The 17,024-nt window shown below is 49.1% G+C and overlaps 1 non-coding gene across 1 annotated transcript; it reads right to left on the bottom strand.

The window, feature by feature from the left end:
* Positions 1-8,485: 8,485 nt before the first annotated feature.
* On the bottom strand, positions 8,486-8,591 carry LOC125937177 (U6 spliceosomal RNA). Its single transcript, XR_007462274.1, has one exon. It is a non-coding gene; the product is annotated as a U6 spliceosomal RNA (small nuclear RNA).
* Between the last annotated feature and the right edge of the window lie 8,433 nt (positions 8,592-17,024).

Raw genomic sequence — 17,024 nt, forward strand, 5'->3', positions numbered from 1 at the left:
TCTGGTCCCCACCCCACCCCCTACCCTTTCCACACTTTCTCCTCACTTCCCCTCCCCCTCTTCAGGGAACCAGTGCCCTTGGGCTTCTGGAAACCACATGTTCCAGTCTCTGAAGGATAACTCAGATTTAAAATATTCCTATCCCACATCAAACCATGTGTCACTGTGCTGTGGCCGTCCCACAGCCTCCTGCCCAGGGCAGTGGCTGACACATGCACCCACACTGAGGAACAGAGGTGGCCTGGGCAGAGGACAAAGAAGGGGGCATACGTTTAAACAAGCAGCCCCAGGAAAACAAGGCTTCATCAAAGACACGAAACCCTCAGACTGGGATGGACCAGTCTAGCAAGGGCCACAGAATGAGAGCTCCACTCAGGTGACCACCTTCTCTGCCCAAACAGGTCCCGACGGGCAAGATTGAGCAGGAAGGTGGGGAGGGTGGCCTAGCAGTCAGCATGGTGCAGGCCACCCCCACTGCAGAAGATGGGCTGCCTGGTCATAGCACAGAAGGACAGCCCTGAGCCGGGAACCCAGGCCTCAACCAGGCCTTGGACGAGCCCTATGGCAACTCAGCCACAGAGCCTCAGTTTCCCTACTGGTAAAATGGGAATACTCCTATCTATATCACGGGGCTTTGGGAGCCCCACTGAGATAAGACCTGAAGGATGCAGGCAAGTCAGATGCAGGACACTGTGGAAGGGTCGGGAGCAGAACAACAAAAGAAGGCTGAAGAAAATATGGTATATATATACATATATATACGATCAAATGTTAGCCATTAAAAACAATGAAATTTGGAGGCACCTGGGTGGCTCAGTCCGTTAAGCGTCTGACTTCAGCTCAGGTCATGATCTCATGGTTCATGAGCTCGAGCCCCGAGCCTCTGTGCAGGCAGCTCAGAGCCTGGAGCCTGCTTTGGATTCTGTGGCTCCCTCTCTCTCTGCCCCTACCCCACTCATGCAAGCGCTTGCTCTCTCTCTCTCTCTCTCTCTCTCTCTCAAAAATAAATAAATAAATAAATAAATAAAAATAAAAAAGAATGAAATTTTGCCATTTGTAACAAGATGGTTGAACCTAGAGGGTATTGTGCTAAGTGAAATAAGTCAGAGAGAAAAAGACAAGTACCATCTGATTTCACTTATATGTGGAATCCAAAAAACAAAACAAATGAACAAACACACAAACAAAAAATAGAAACAGACTCATAAATACGGAGAACAAACTGGCGGTTGCCAGAGAGCATGGGGGTGCGGGAACAGGTGAAGGGGATGAAGAAGTACCAACTTCCAGGGTCACCTGGCTGGCTCAGTCGGTAGAGCATGCGACTCTTGATCTCAAGATCATGAGTTCAAGACCCACGTTGGGCATGGAGACTACTTTGAAAAAAAAAGAAGTACAAACTTCCAGTTATAAAATAAGTAAGTCAAGGGGATGAAAAGTATAATACAGGGAATATAGTCAACAATATCATAATAATGTTGCATGGTGACTGGTAAGCACTGAGTAATACGTAGTTGTTGAATCACTATGTTGTACACCTGAAACTAATATAACGTTGCATGTCAACTATACTTCAATAACAAATAAACAAAACAAAACAAAAAAAACAACGGCCTGGCTGTGTGGCCTTGGGCAAGTTCCTGCCCCTTTCTGTGCACTGAGAGGTGGGTCAGCAGATCTTGAATGCCTCTTGCAATTCTAGTCTCTCTCATTGCCTTCTTTGTTTTCAACACCCTTGTCTTTCCCCTTATGAAGGGATCCTTTCTGAGGAGGTGCTACGGGCTGTTTGTACATTGTTCCTCAGAGCACCTGCCAATGCCCTTTGTCTGGACACTTGACCTTTCTGAGGATGTATGGGGAGCCCTGAGCCGAGGGAAAGAGGCAAGTCCTACCCTTCTTCTGCCCCCCCCCCCCAGGCCTGAGAATGTGATGTTGTCTCCCCTCCTTCCACACCCTCTGGCTCCCTAGGTGGGTTTTCCTGCCCTGGTGTCTGAGATCCCTGATAGCTAGCTCCCTGTACTCAACACACACACACACACACACACACACACACACAGGCTGTCCCCTGCCCTGATGGCCACTCTGGCCGAGCCAGGTCTTGGGTCCTGAACCAAGCTCCTAGAGTCTGGGGCTCCCCAGTGGGTGCCGGCAGAGGCCAATGGAGCTTCTTTTCTAATAAAGCTGCCTCCTCTCTTCCTGCCAGAGTTAGATGGGGCCCTAGCTTGCTGGGATTTGCTCTCAGAGAAGGGTCTGGCCATGGACTTGCTTTAGGGATGGGCATGATTCACAACCACCTGGTTTGGGAAGACCATACTCTTCAGAAGGGAAGGCAACTAAAGGGAAGGCAACTAATTGCTAATGATGTGAATGTGTGATTTTCTTTCTTTCTTTCTTTCTTCCTTTCTTTCTTTCTCTTTCTTTTTAATGTTTATTTATTTTTGAGAGAGAGAGAGACAGACAGACAATGAGTAGGGGAGGAGCAGAGAGAGAGAGGGACGAATCCGAAACAGGCTCCAGGCTCTGAGCTGTCAGCACAGAGCCTGACGCGGAGCTCGAACTCACAAACCGTGAGATCATGACCTGAGCCGAAGCCGGACGCTCAACCGACTGAGCCACCCATGCGCCCCAGGTGTAATTTTCTTTCTTTCTTCACTTCTGCCTTCAACCCCTGATTTTGATTGCCTTTCCCTCCCAGCACCATGAGAGCTTGTTGCTGTCCAGCAGGCCCTGGAACTAAGAGCAGCTCCTAGAGGTCACCATCCCCACCCCCAGCCCACAGGCCTGGCCACACTGGACCTATCTGACCAGCCATCCTGTCAGCTAGGCCCCCAGCTAGGAGGCTTTGACCTCCAATCTGGAGTTGAACTAGAGAGAGGGGCAGCCAAGCCAGATGAAGCAGAGACCCTGATACCCAGTGAGCTCCACAGCATGAGTGGGATTCCCCTGGCTCCTCTCTCTCCCTCTCCTGGGTTGGGCTGGGGTGGGGAAGGGCCCTCTGTCTGCCTTCCCATCCTCCAGGTCCTCTCCTCCCTCGGGGCCTCTTCCCCGTCCCCAGCTGCCCCCTGGTCCTCTGTATCTTCCCATGCATCCCTCAGGATCTTGGCCACTTTGTCCTCTGTTTTCTCTCTCGCTCTGGCTCCCTCTCCTCCTGTGTCTTTCTTTGCTTGTCCCCATCTCCGGGTCTTCACGTTGTCCTCTCCCGCTCTACCCTCTGTGTCCCTGACCCAGTTGGTGCTTCTCCTTGGCTGTTTCTCTCACTCTCCTTCCCCTCTGGCCCTGCCCTCTGCATTCATCACTACAGGCTTTGTAACCCACTTTGCAGAAATCCCGTGAAGAAAAAAAAAAAAAAAAAAGGAAAAGAAAAGGCACAGTTTGGTTTTCATCAGCGTAACGAAGCCCTGGTGGCCTGGAATGTGGCTGCAGACCTGCCCACCTCCCTGCCACGGCCTCCCTCCCTCCAGGACATCTGTGCTGGCGGGCCCTCCCTGCGCATCAGCAGGAGGAAGCAGCTCCGAGCTCCCACCTGACTCCTCCATCAGGCCAGAGCAGAAACATGCCAGCCATGATGCGTGCTGGGGAGGCACGGCCAAGCGTGGGGACAGAGCAGGACCCCACAGGGCCCAGGGCATGTTTCCAACAGCAGTTGCGTGCTTATTATGGACTGGATGTTTGTGTTCCTTCTTATACTGAAGCCCTCACCCCCAAAGCAACAGTATGTGGAGTCCTCGGGACTTGGGACTTTGGAGACCTTGGGAGGTTCAGGTCAGGTCACGAAGGTGGGCCCCCATAACAGGATCAGTGTTCTTGTAAGAAGAGGAAGAGATCAGAGCTCTCTCTGTTTGCCACGTGAGGACACAGCAAGAAGGCGGCTGGCTCTCACCAAGAACGAAATCAGCTGACATCTGGATCTTTGACTTCTCAACCCCCAGAGCTGTGAGAAATAAATATCTGTCGTTCAAGCCACCCAGTCTAGGGTATCCTGTCATGGCAGCCCTAGAGGACTAAAGACTAACAGTTGGCCCCTCTGTGGAGAGGCAGCAGCTTGGTCAGACCTCCAGGCCCAACCTGGACCAAGGCCAGCCCCACCCTGCACTCTCTCCCCTCACCTTCGGCTTTTGTAGCCTCTGGCTTCTCCCACGGGGGCTCCCGCAGGGATGTGAAGGAGGCTCTCTGCCCCCGCGGCTGGCCTGCCAGAGAGCCGGCCTCCAACCCAGGAGCCTACATGGGCTTGGGGGACCCAGACTCGACCCCTGGCTAGCCACAAGACACTGATCCACTGTGCTCCTTGGTGGGGGAGAGCAGTGGACAGTCCAGGGCTACTGTCCCTGCATTCTCCCGGTCACTGTCTTGCCTTCCGGGAGCATCTATGTGCCTCGTCTGCTCTCCACTAAAGGCTCCTGTGTGCCTGCATGCCCTCCACTCACCACTCACATTTCCCACCTGTACCAGGAGCCTGCAAGTGGGAGCTGCCTGAGGAGGGGGGTGTGGATTGCAAATTCCTCCTCCTGTTCCAAGGCTGAACCTGTGTCATGACGACAGTGGCTGTTGTTTTTGAACATCTAAAGCGGATAGGATCTTACAGTTCACAGAGGACTTCCTCCTACTGCATTTCATTGAATCCTCACAACAGGATGGTCCCTGTGAATGTTTTACCGAGGAGGAAACCAAGGCAACGCCATGCTGGTTACAGTCAGCACAGCACTGGCCCCCTGCTCGCAGGGCTGGGAACCAGCGAGCCAGCCCTCCTGACACCCAGTCCCTGCTTGGCCAAGGATACTCTACTAACCCACAGGCACATCTTGTGCCTTCCTGTCTTTGGGCCCTTGTTTGGTCATTCTCCTGCTAGAAATGCCCTTACCCATCCTTTTTGCTCATTTAAATCCTACTCATCTTTCGCAGCCTGGCTCGCCCCCTACTTCCGATTGAAAGCCTTCTGTCACTTCGACAGAACGAGTCTAGTTACCGTGTTGCATGTATAATCAGCACCACGGAGTTTAACAGTTGTGGCAGAGCCTGCTACTCATCCCTCAGCATGCATTCCCCCCTTCTTCCTCAGTCATGGGACCCCTGAATTTTAGTGGGGTACATAGTTGCCTAGACAAAAGCCTGTGTTCCCCAGTTTCCATGTGGTTAAATGTAGTCAAGTTCAAGCTGGTGGAATATAAGCAGAGTCGCATTTATGACTTTGGGGAAGAATATGTATTCATTTTTATGGCCGCCTTTCCTACTTCCTACCAGCCGGGATGCGAACACGATGTCTGGAGCTCGAGCAGCCATTTTAGACCTTAAGGGTGGATACCACGTTCAAGGATGGCACAGCATCATGACTAAAGTAACTTGCGGGCCTGTTGGTCTTATTGCTGCACCACCTTCCCCACTTTATCTGAAACAATAATCAATCTCCATCTTGTTTCAACCATTGTTGTTTTGAGTGTTCGACCAGTTTAACCAAACACAATCCCACTTGGTACCAAAACAACCACCAAGTAAGTGGCATGTCCTTTGTGCCAAGTGCAGGACAAGTCAGGATTTTTTTAAAGGTGGTTTTTTGTTTAATTTTCACCACAACCTGAAAGCTGGGTGCTAACACTAGTGAATTACTTTGAGCTTCATCTCCCAAATGAGTTTTGTTCCTTGCATATGCTACAACATGCTAGACACTAGACAAGGTATTGAGAATCCGGCAGTGGGTAAGATAAACTCCTTTTCTTCAAAACATTGACAGTCTCGTGGGGGAAATGAGTAAATGGAAATAACAATGCACTGTGATGACAGTAATACCGTATCATCATCTTAAGATGCCATTACTTGTACGATAGACTGTTTTTTATGTACCATCAAGAAAAATAATACTGCCATTAAACTGAGACATGATGTCTTAATAATAGTCCCATGTGACACATGAGCCAGTCACACCAACTTCTCATTACTTTGAAATTTTTTTATTATCTATTCCAAGGGATTTCGCAATTTCTCCGGGCTCCACTTGTCTTGCTTCCTATGTGACAGACCATCTTTTAGACATATCTCAGTAACGAAATGTAGCACAGCTTTATCCACTGGTATCTTCTTTTTCTCTCCCATAACACACGTGGTAGTTGCTTTGGAAGAAGCACAGACTGTGGTTATTCCTCTGATGATGAATATTTGCTCCATTAAAATCAGATTTATGCCCTGCCACTCTATGTCGTATCTTTCTTCACACGCATCAACTTTTCATTTCTCTGCTGAATCATAGCATCTTTGAAGGCGGTTTGGATGGCAGTTAAATAAAATACCCAAGAATGCACAAAACTTTACTGAAGAGCTACGGTCAAGTTTATGCTCATGCACTCAGTGACACGCCAGTGTGGGACTGCCACCTGGGAAGGAGTGATCATTAGACACGTGACTGTAAGCACAGCTTGGTCTCAGAGATGTGAAGAGGTGAAGGAAAAAAAATAAATAAAAGTATGTCTTCCAGAGCCTGGAGGAGAGAGGACTGGTAAAATTACAAAGTTCCATGGGATACATTTGGGCATCCGTTCTCCCAGAAGACTCGGGAACTTCAGGCTGATCTCAGACAGCAGCCTCTCCTTTGGTTTGTCTACTGGGCTTCTGGGAAGGATGGGGGTCTTGCCCTTCAGAAGGTTTACCATCGCACTGGGCAGAGAATATGCACATGGCTGAAAACAGACATAACAACCCATGTCAGGTAAAGCCACAGGGAAGATTTGCAGGCTGGCCAAGAGTCCCCAGTCAAAAGAAGCACAGTATAACTCAGTAGAGGAGATAAGTAATCCTGATTTGGGGCCATCTCTTAGAGGAGGTGGGCTCAGGGTAGGGCCCCAACGGTAAGATTGAACTGGGAGGGGGACGGTGGGAATGAGGAAGAGGAATGGCATTTCTCTTCGTGGTCTTCCTGAGAAGAAGGACTGGACAAGTGTCCATGGTAAACAGAATTACACATTTGCCCCTCACGTTTATATATTTAGATTCACAAACCAGATGGCAAAGTAATTCAGGGGTTAGTAGTCCTCTGAGCAACATTGGTAGCTCATTAATACGACCTGGGGGACTTTAAGAACTACTGAGGTCTGGGTCCTCCCCCAAGAGACTCCCGTATGGTTGTTTTGGGATTTGATCTGGGCATTGGGATTTTAAAAGCACCCAGGGGATTCTAATGTGCAGCAGGGTTCACGACTATTGCCTCTCAAACCTCAGTGGGGGCAGTATGGCTTCTGTTTAAAAACAAAACAAAACGAAAAAAGTGCTAAAAGAGAAAGCAACTTTATTTTTTTTATTTTATTTTTTTTTTTTAATTTTTTTTTTTCAACGTTTATTTATTTTTGGGACAGAGAGAGACAGAGCATGAACGGGGGAGGGGCAGAGAGAGAGGGAGACACAGAATCGGAAACAGGCTCCAGGCTCCGAGCCATCAGCCCAGAGCCTGACGCGGGGCTCGAACTCACGGACCGTGAGATCGTGACCTGGATGAAGTTGGACGCCTACCCGACTGCGCCACCCAGGCGCCCCGCAACTTTATTTTTAAATGCCAGAATGCCAGGGTGGGGTGCTGGTGTCAGATTTCCTCACTACCTTTGCCTACCTCCAGCCACTGCCCCCACATTCTTCCAAGCTGTTCCAATAAATTCAAGCTCCTGCTCAAAATGCTGCTTTCCCCTTCTGGAAAATTCTACTCCCAGGGAACTCCCTCCTGACTCTGGAGGCATCTCGTTCTTAGTGCTTTGCCACGCTTGTCGAAGTGCTCTGATCCTCCAACATCATACAGTTTTGCTCAAATGTCATCACATTGCGAAGAATTTTCCAGAAAGGCCGAAGGAGCCCTTCCCAAGGAGGCCACTGCAGCAGTAGAGGCCAAGTGGAAAGCGCGCTGGGCTTGGGAACCAAGATCCCCTGGCCCAAGTTCTGACGTGACCACTAACCGGCTGCCCCTCTGAGCCCAAGCTTCCACATCTGTGAAATGGGCGAGACCTGGGTGACCCCAGGTTCCTCCTCACCATGGCTCTCAGAGACTTCAGGAGCTGCTCCAGGCTGAACACGGTGGGGCCTGAGTACGGCTCACCTCCAGGCTCTGCTTCCTGGGGCTTCTGCCAAGCCCTGGGCCTCCTGCCCAGTGAGCAGCGGGCACAAGGGGCCTCCACAGAGTCTCTGCGTGGTTCTCCTGGGGGGCGGGGGCGGGCAGGCAGGGAACCTCACAGACCTAACACAAGGCCCCGTCTGTGTCCAGGTGGAGGGGGAGTGGACTGAGCCACCCACAGGGACGCTACCTTGCCTCTGGATTTTTCCGTGGCCTTTTTCAGAGGCTTTCATTTGATCATCAAATAACCGCTCAGCAGTAGAGACCGATGAGGACAATTAGCTCCATTTCACATATGAGGACGCCAAGAAGCTGAGGTGCGGTGAGGCAAAGTGGAGCGGGGGGATGCAGTGTGTCAGAGCGGTCAGGAGTGTCTGCTACTCTGACATTGAAACTGTCTTTAAAAAATGTATATGGAACACCGCGAACTTGTGTGTCATCTTTGCACAGGGGCCACGCTAACCTTCCCTGTATGTTCCGCTTTTAGTTTGTGCACTGCCAAAGCGAGCACTCCATTTAAACTTTCTAACCCTCAATTTTCTCACCTAAAAAAGTAAATACTCTTAACGCTCCACTAGGCCTGCCCACACTTTGTGGTGAGGCAGGCTCAGAGACACCTTTGGTCATGAGGTGGGACCCAGGAGTCAAGTCAGTGCAAAGGCAGGGCCCTGAGAGACCCACGATAGGCCAAATGGTGTTCTAGAGTTTTCTATATTTCATCTCCTGTTGTCCTCATGGCAGCCCTATCCGGCACCCTTGGGCCCATTTTGCAGAGGGAGAATGAGAGGTTGAGAGTCTACACACAGGGGCCAAACTCAGGTTCAGAGTCATGTTCTCCCACTTTCTCCCTGTGATGTCTGTCCCCTTGCATGTGGGTGTAGTTTAAGAGGCAAGTTCTGATTCTGTTGTCCCCTCCATCCATCAGACAGACAGACGGCCTGCAGGACGTGGTCAGGCTCAGCCCCAGGTACCCACGCAGGCAGGGAAACCAGGGAAGGAAACTGCTGAGTTTGAGAAACTTATACTTCAAAATCATCTCTCTCCTCAGACCAGAGGGAGTCTTTACAGAGAAATGTTACAGAGATTAAAGACTTCCATACTTTTTAATAACCTAGGAAAACTAGAAGAGGAGAGACTTAAACATTCATCAAATCTCCAGGGGGAGAATGTCTTTTATTAAACTTGGAAATCACTGATAAAATCACAAAGGAGAGATTAGCGAGTTTGACTCGAGAAAAATGTAAATTTTCTGCCTTAAAAAAAATGAAAAGGGGCAAGTGGGGAGAAGTATTGGCAGCAAATAGGGGAGATAAAAGGTTACTATCTGTTTTATGTATTTATACTCTGCCTCCTTCCTAAAAAGTTTTGAGGAGGGCATATTAATAAAGAGCTCATACAAATGGAAAGTTTAAAAACAAAGAGGGGCTCCTGGATGGATCAGTCAATTAAACGTCCAATTCTTGATCTCAGCTCAGGTTTGATCTCAGGGTCGTGAGTCCAAGCCCCACGTTGAGCTCTGTGCTGGGCATAAAGCCTACTTTAAAAAATAAAATAAGGGGCACCTGGGTGGCTCAGTCGGTTAAATGTCCAACTTCACCTCAGGTCATGATCTCATGGTTCATGAGTTAGGGACCCATGTGGGGCTCTGTGCTAACAGCTCAGAGCCTGGAGCTTGCTTCACATTTGTGTCTCCCTCTCTCTCTGCCCCTCCCCCACTCACCCTCTGTCTTTCTCTCAAAAATAAATAAACATTTTTTTTTAATTACAAAAAAATAGGGGCACCTGGGTGGCTTAGTCGGTTAGGCATCTGACTTCGGCTCAGGTCATGATCTCACAGTTCTTGAGTTCAGGCCCCATGTCAGGCTCTGTGCTGACGGCTCAGAGGCTGAAGCCCGCTTTGGATTCTGTGTCTCCTTCTCTCTCCGCCCCTCCCCCGCTCATACTCTGTCTCTCTCTCTCAAAAATAAGCAATAATGAACAATAAGACAATAAATAAAAAATAAAAAAATAATTTGTTAATTACAAAAAAGGAAAGAAAGTAGCAGGTAAAAATAAATAAAATAAAAAGCAGGACAAATATTGTAATATTCATAATATATCATTCATAGTATGACTATAGCTATGTGAAAAAAATACATGCGTGAAAATATGAGAAAGGTAGGTCTGCCTCCAACATGTGCAGACCCCGGGGCAGGGGTAGAGAGACCACATACCAAATGCCTAAATATTAAAGAAATAATTACCAACTATTTATTAATTTAAAACTAATAATTTACATTAATATAAGCTGAATGTAAATATGAGATATTTAAATTATGTTATTTGTGAAACAATAAATTATTAGCTAATTCAAACTAACAAATCATCACATAAAATGTCAAATATCCTCTTACCTTGCGATAAGAATGCATATTGTCCCTAGAACAACTAAGAAGAAAATAACACCATTTAAAAACCAACAAAGAAATTAAAATGGTATGCTAGAAGAGTATCTATTTAACACCAAAGAAGTCAGTAAAGAAGAAACAGAGGAACAAAACAGACATGAGATAGGTCAAGAACAAATATCAAAATGGTAGATGTAAAGCCAATCGTATCAATAATTACTATTATGGGCTGAATGCTTGTGTCCCCCCAGATCCATATGTTGTAGGCCTCCCCCCCAAATGTGATGGTATTTGGAAGTGGTGCCTTTGGGAGGTAATTAGATGAAGTCATGAGGGTGGGACCCCCATGATGGGATTAGCATCTTCATAAGAAGAGAGAGGCCAAATCACTCTCTCTGCCACGTGAGGAGGGAGAGAACAGGCAGCCATCTACCAACCAGCACCTTGATCTTGAACTTCCCAGCCTCCAGAACTGTGAGAAATAACTATTGTTTAAGCCGCCCAGAATATGGTGTTCTGTTACAGCAGCCCGAGCTACTAGGACAATTACATTGAATCACAGCAGCATTATTCACAATAGCAACAAACGAGAAATAACTCAGCTAGTGAATGGATAAACAGTAGAATACTAGTTAGCAATTAAAAAGAAACAAGCTACTGATACATGCTGTAACATGGATAAACTTCAAAAATATTATGCTAAGTGAAAGAAGCCAAAAGTGAAAGAGTCCATATTGTATGATTTCATTTACGTGACATGTCCCAAACAGGTACATCCAGAGGAGCTGGCTGCGGCTGACAGTGTAACAGGAGTGGACCGCAAATAGCCATATGAGGTTTTGGGGTTTTTGGGGGGGGGGGGGGGGGGGGGGGGGATGGAAATGTTTGAAATCTAGATTATGACGATGGTTACAGTGATGTGCAACTCTGTAAATTTACTAGAAAATCATTGAACGAAGCATTTAAAATTATACCTCAGCAAAGCAGGTTTTTTTAATGTGCTAAAATTTTAAAAATCTGTGCTGCAAATGATACCATCAAGAAAGTGAAAAAGTAACCCACAGAATGGGATAAAATATTTGCAAATCATCAACCTGACAAGGGACCTGTATCCAGAATATATAAACAACTCTTATAATTCAATAAAAGGATAACCCAATATAAAAATGAGCAAAAGAGCAAAATAGACATTTCTCTGAAAAAGATGTGCAAATCTGTCTCTCCCTCTCTCTCTCCCTCTGCCCCTCCCCCCACACACGCGTGCACAGGCGCTCTCTCTCCTCTCTCTCTCAAAATAAATAAACTTAAAAGGTGGAGGGGGGTGAAATGGAGAGCAACCAATTAAGAGACTCCAGAAATGGAGTATGCAAAAAGCATAGATAATCTGAATGTGCCATTGACACCTCCAACCCACCACGTCCAAGACGGAAGTCAGTCGGCTTCACCTTCCCCACACCACCTCTCTGCCCGTGTCCCTCGTCCTAGTGAATGCCATCTGCATCCCCACAAATCAGCCTGGACTCCTCCCTCTCTCATATCCCCAACAACAGACTTCTCTACAAATCCGGTCCATTTTCCCTCCTAAATGTTTCTGAATGTACTTGTCTTATTCCTCTGCACCACCCTTCTCCTCAGGCCACCATCATCTGTTGCTTGGATGGCTCCTACAGCCTCCAAACTGGCCTCCCTGCCTCTACCTGGTCCCCTTTCAATGCTCCACACAGCATCCAGAGCCATTCATTTAAGTTACAGCCAACTGGGGACTCCCCACTGACCAACCCCTTTCAGGACATGGTCTCCGGCCTCACATCTTCCTGCCCCAACCCCCAGCCATTCCAAGCTGCTTTTAGTGCACCAAATGCAGCATGACCTCTTTCCTTTCTGGACCTTTGCACATGCTGCTTCCTCTGCTCTCCCCTTTTTCCCTTTGTTCCTGCTGTGGGAGCTGGAGAGAAAGTGCTGAGGAGGCTGGGGGACAAGAGAAAGGGGTTGGGAGAGAGCTGGGAGCCTCATGTGGTAAATGTGCTCCTGTCTGCCCAGCGCTTGCCCTCTCCCGGAATAGCAGCCCCCCTTTTGTGGAACTGCTCCCCACACTCGGCTGTGTGAGCCAACGGGAGCCACCATCTTACACAGTCCTGCCTCCCTGCCACACTTGTCCACCGTGCTGGCCTCGGCTCTGCATTCCAGCCTGCAGGAAGGGGGGTGGAGGAAGTGTAGGGCATGCAAACTCCTTTTAAAGAAGTAACACAGAAGTTGCACGCATCCCTTTCATTCCATTCCATCAGTAAAAATGTCATCATACTTTAGCTGCAGAGTAGAGTCTCTAGTTAGTTGGACTTCTGCCGTTACTAAAAAGTTCCATTCCTAAAAAGAAAAGGGGGATGGTGGCTCACGAGGGATCACAGCTCCAGCCACACACCCCTGAGAGCCACCAGAGTCTGCCTCCAGGGCCTGACTCTATACTTGGGGGTGCTGGAGGCTCACCTGCATGGGGACTGTATCAGGTATAGCAGAAAACCACCCCAAAATCTAGTGGCTCAAAACAACAGCCGTGTTCTTGGCTCAGTAGTGTGTAGGTCAGCAGTTTGGCTGGGCTCAGTTGGTGGTTTGTCCACTGGGCTTCCCTGGGGTCATGCATGCAGCTGTACTCACCTGGTGGTTTGATTAGGGCTGGATGATCTAGCATGTTCTCACATATCTAGCAGTCAGCAAGCTTAGGGCTGAGATATTTCAGTTCTCAATGTGGCCTCTTCAGCAACTAGCTCAGGCCCATCCACATCATGATGTCCGCCTTCCAACCATGGCCAAAGAGAGGGCAATCCTCACGCTCAAGTGTGTTTCAAGCCTCTGCTTACATTTGCTAAAGTCCCATTGGCCGAAATAAGTCACATTGCCAAGCTTGGGATTCAAGGGAGGAGAGACAACTTCACCTCTTGATGGGAAGAGCAGTAAAGTGACATTGCTAAGGCACATGGGAAGAATTATTCAAAACATCTCCATGAAGAGTCTTCAGCGGTGACCTCAGGCTCCACCCATAGAACAAGGAATGTCTTTCTTGGTTCTTTCAGGCTCTTGTGGGGACAGGAGTGGGGGAGCATTGTTGTGGGTTGAACGGTGGACCCCCCACCCCCAAAGATATGTCCATGTCCTGATCCTTGGAATCTGTGAATAGGACCTTATGTGGAAAAAGGGGACTCTGCAGAGAGGTGATTGAGGATCTTGAGGTGAAATCATCCCGGATTATTCAGGTGGGCCTAAATCCAATAACAAGTGTTCTTATGAGAAACGTACGGAGAAGACTGAGAGGAAACCCATGTGAAGATGGAGACAGGGATTGGAATTATGCAGCCACAAACCAAAGATCACCTGGAGCCACCCAAAGCTAGGAGACACGGGCAAAGATTCTTCCCTTGAGCCTCTGGAGGGAACATGGCCCCGACACCACCTTAATTTCAGACGTCTAGCCTCCAAAACTGTGAGAGAATAAGTTTGTTATTTTAGGCCACCAAGTCTGTGGTAATTTGTTACAACAGCTCTAGGAAATGAAAATAGGCTCATTGCTAAAAACACAGCCACCTGGGAGCAGAAGCCTGTGCAAAGCAATTTCTCTGAGAAGGCCACGCCTCCTTCCCCTACCAGTAAGCAGACCCTCTGCTCTTTCCCTCCAAGGCCTGAGGCGTGCAAGGCAAGAGGGCCTGCACCCCAGTGTGCTACCCCTCCACACTCACACCCTGAGGCTTTCGAGGGGCCTCGGGAGTAAAAGGAGGGAGCAAGGTGAAGGTTCAAGAGAGGATTATAAGATCCTGGGAAGTGTTATGTTTGGTTGTCTGTGTCTGAGGCAGCAGAGACCCGAGCATCCTTTCAGAGGCCTGGGGAAGGATCCAGAGGAGGCCTGAAGAGTCCCATCCTTCATGCCAAGCACACCAGTCTTCTGCTCACGCAAATCAGAGTCGTGACAGGTTAGGACTCAAAGGACCTTTGCATTTAGCCCTTCACTTTGCAATGAAGAGGCAGAAGGCAGAGGGAGGAGTGACTTACCAGCGCTCCTCACAGGTGCCTGCTCACAATATCCAGTCCAGTCCTCTCCCCACTCCGTGGTGTGCCCTGGGCAGAGACAAGTATTTTATTCAGCTGCCTTTATTCCCATCTCAACACATTGTAAGACTGCTCTGCTAATTCTCAGTTCCCATGCCCTTTCCCTTCTTCCCGGGACACAGTGGCTTATGAACCCCTTGTTCCTACCAAGGGCAGCCAAGAAAGTGGGAGTGGCCGCTCAAGGGGCACTGGTCCTCTGGCCTGGCAGGACCATCGCACCTTGCCTGCCTCTGCAAGGCCTCTGCCTCCAGCAAGACACCCAGGGTCTTTAGCTCCCCCTGCCCCTTGCCGTGTGGTCCTAAGTTAGATGTGGGCAGCAAAACCAGAAGCCACAGGCAATAAAGAGCAATCCATTTGAATATGGTCATTCTATAAGAGCTAGGAAGAAAAAAGTTTAAATTACCTGATTTTTATTAAGAATGGGAACAAATGTGGGGCACCTGGGTGGCTCAGTTGGTTAAGCATCTGACTCTTGATTTCGGCTCAGGTCATGATCTCATGGTTGGTGGGTTCAAACCCCACATCAGACTCTGTGCTGACAGTGCGGAGCCTGCTTGGGATTCTTTCTCTCTGCTCCTCCCTTGCTCACACTCTCACACACTCTCTCTCTCAAAAATAAATAAATAACCTTAAAAAAAAAAAAGAATGGGAACAAATGTTAAGTATAATCTTTTAAGACAAATTACAGTTGATATTTTGGATAAATTATTAATACTGCCTTTTACTGGACACTTTCTTATGTCCAGCCTGAGGTTTTACACATATTATACTGTTTAATCTTACCAACAATGCCGTGGTTAGGTTATGGTTAGCCCTGCCCCGTTTTGTAGACTAGAAGCCTGAGGCTCAGAGTTCAAAGCTGCCTGACCCTCAAGCCATTCTCTTTCTGCCTTATCACCTGGCTCCTCCCTGACTAGAAAGGAGGAAGAGAGAACAAGGGGGAACAAGAAAAGCAGCGGAGGAGGACAGAAGAGACCAAGGAAGAAGTGGGGAGAGACACGCGTGAAGGTAGAAAGTGGGGAAAAGAAGGGAACCCGCACGGGTGATGCAAAGTTGGAGAAACTCTCCTCTCCATCGCCTCTACGCAGACCGTGTGCTGCAGAATGTGACCCCCGCCCGTAGCCACACCACTTAGCTGGCTAACCACTGTTCACAGCTCTTCAACAACTCCTTATTCTCCAGCCTTCTGAGACTCCGCTGTGAATGGAAAAAGCCACAAAACTCCACTGGGTAAAGAACTCTATGGGCTGCCGCATCCATGCTCAGAATAATGTTACACTGGAAAACAGATCAAACCAAGCAGAGGGGCAGCTCCAGCCCTGGGCTAATGTTCATGGGATCGCGTTTGCCCTTGTGCCACAGGGCGCTGGTGAAGGCTGTCTTGGACCCTCTTTTGCCTCTCCTTCCAGACTCTTCCCTAAGCACCCTCAATCCCACCCTGGCATCCTACACTTCCAGCTACTTCTGGGATAATGACAGGCTCAATACCCCCCTACCCTCCCGGCTCTGTGTCTTGTGAGAAAGCATCTAGATTGATGAAGCAAGGCAGGGGCACGTCCCACTCTGGGTACATGTGAGGCCAGGCGGACTGGGAAGACCAAAGGGGGCGTGTGACAACTGGTCCACATCTCATGCTATCTGAGATTTCCAGAGCATAAGCTGGGCCCTCACAGGTCCTGTAAGCCAATCCCTTCATTTAATCGAGGAAACTGAGGGTCAGAGAGATGAGGGCAGGAGCCCAAGGCCCTGCTGTCTGCACACTTGCCCAGAGCCCAGCACCCAGGCCTCCCCTCTGGCAGCTGTGCTCTCCCCCAGCCCCTGGCGCCCAGTGAGCCAGCGGGAGCCTCACATGTGATTATAATTACCGTGGGCTTGGCCTGAGCCCAGCCATACCGTGCACACATCCAGGCCTGGTTGCTGGCCAAGTTTCCATCTGGGTAGAAAAATGAAAAGGTTCAAGGGATGCATGTTAATACCAAACACCCAAGCAGGAAGGACTGAGGAGAGGGGGAGAGGGCTGGCCAGAATCTCTCAGGGCAATGTCAGCCCACCAAGAGCTCCTGAGACAAGCCCAGGAGGCAGAACGCTCCCCCTGCCCCACCCTCTGTCCCTCTGCCCACCAGCTGAGACTAGGCTGTGTGCCCACTAGAGGGCCAGGACTGACCGCTTGTTGGGCATGGTGGTTCAAGAGCCATCTCAGGATCGCTTGTGGTTATAAATCCTGCTGGCTCCCAGGCCCAAGATGGAACTTGGCTGGCAAGGTGTGGCCGGTGGTCCCCCTCCTCATATGGCTCCTTCCTTGTACTAAGCATTTCCCCCATCCTTTCCTTCAGTATCACCATCCCCTACCACAGATGGGGAAACTGAGGCACAGAAATGAAGGGGCTGGCCTGAGGCCAGGTAGCCATTGACGAGCCAAGATGGGTAGAATATCAGCCCCTGGCAGCCCATCTGGCCAACAG

The sequence above is a fragment of the Panthera uncia genome (genome assembly GCF_023721935.1).
Source record: "Panthera uncia isolate 11264 chromosome A3 unlocalized genomic scaffold, Puncia_PCG_1.0 HiC_scaffold_11, whole genome shotgun sequence".
Lineage (NCBI taxonomy): Eukaryota > Metazoa > Chordata > Mammalia > Carnivora > Felidae > Panthera > Panthera uncia.